The following is a 1732-nucleotide window of genomic DNA, read 5'->3' as shown; positions in this document are numbered from 1 at the left end:
AGCAGGCTTTGAAATGTTCATATTGCTGTTGGAAATAATGAAGGAAAGGTGTGGCTACGGTTGTCCACCTTGTTTAGACTCATTGCCTTTCCTTCTTTATGTAAAGATTTGAAGAGTTTCTGGTTTTGTTGTTGACTAAAACACTGTGACTTCAGAAAACTTTGTGGAAAAAAAAGAAAAGAAAAACCTTTTGTGACCATCATTTCCTTCACCCTTTATAGGAACTCAACTAACAAAATAAATGGGGGAAAAAAAAACACTGACTCTTATCGTTTTTTTTTTTTCTTCTTCCTCTCTGCTTTTATGAAACATTATCATATTTTTTAAAGTTGTTTGTATCTACGAACAAATTGTGTCACTTAAAAAACACACACACTATTTTGGGTGACTAAATGCAGTTAAGATGTGAGAGGTGATTAGGTGAGGGGAGGGAAGGCAGTTTAGATGTATCAGCTCCACACTTCCTGTTTTATTGTTGTGACTCCCCAGGCTAGTGTCCTCAGTACAATAAGCCCACCAATGGAGATGAAAGGCGTGTGCTGTAAATTCCTCAGCTTCCCACAACACGGGCTCATCTGTCAGCTTCCTCGGGCCTGTCTGAATCTGATACACCTCTGGCTTTTGAAGTTACTGTCGAGGCCCCTTAGTATCAGGACAGACAGAGAGCGGGTCAAGGGTTTTGCCTCGTGGAGTCACAGAGCAACAACTGAGGCCGTGGGGCATGATCTCGTTCTACATGTTAGAGTTTCAGTTTATCAAAAGGAACATGTTGAAAGCTTCTGTTTTGTCAAAATCGCTGATGTAAAACTAGAATACCTTGCCAAGCATTTACAAAAGATACATTTATATGCACCCAAATAATCCGTTAATAATGGCTTTGAAAGCCTTTATGTCAACACCTCAATCGATCCGACTGAAGTTGATCTGAATTAAATTTTGATCGTATTAACAGGGGTGGTGCAAACCTGAAATTATCTGATCAATTTACTCCGATAGATACAAAATACCTTGTGCATACTATTAATTCATATAAACATAGGTTTCAGAATCTGAAATCGGATTGGATTCATTGAAACTGACACAAATTAGTGTATGTAAACGTATTGAGAAATGCATATAAAATGGGAAATTTATGGGCCTATAAGCAAATCAGTTTAAACACTATCAATTATCATTCAAATGCCCATTCTAAAGTCAATTATGTTTTCCTTCATCATGCATGAAAAGTTTATGCAACCCCTACTTTTAAGTATATGATGGGAATTTATTCAGTGTAAAGATTTAATGTGACTTTAAACTGTATACTCTAACTATGCAAGCTTGTTTCTGCCACTGAATAAAAATTTTAAAAAGTAATTGTGACTTCTCACAATTCTGGCTTTTTTCTCAGAATTGTGTGATATACAGTAAACTCAACTGCGAGTTATAAAGTCAGAACCGTGAGTTATAAAGTCAGAATTGTGAGATATAATCTCGCAATTCTGATTTTTATTCTCAGAATTGAGTTTATATCTTGCAATTCTGACTTTTTTCCCCTTACAATTCTGACTTTATAACTCGCAATTGCAAGTTTAAATATTGCAATTCTGGGAAAAGTCAGAACTGCAAGATATAAACTCGCAATTCTGAGAAAAAAAGTCTTTATTGTTCCAATTATTATCTATATTATTTATTTGTTGTTCCAAATGGAGTTGAACTGGAGTCTGTGGATTGATTGTCAGTGTGACAATTG

The sequence above is a fragment of the Chanodichthys erythropterus genome, chromosome 16 (assembly GCF_024489055.1).
Source record: "Chanodichthys erythropterus isolate Z2021 chromosome 16, ASM2448905v1, whole genome shotgun sequence".
In the NCBI taxonomy this organism is placed as follows: Eukaryota; Metazoa; Chordata; class Actinopteri; order Cypriniformes; family Xenocyprididae; genus Chanodichthys; species Chanodichthys erythropterus.
Note: the sequence above shows the minus strand (reverse complement) of the source record.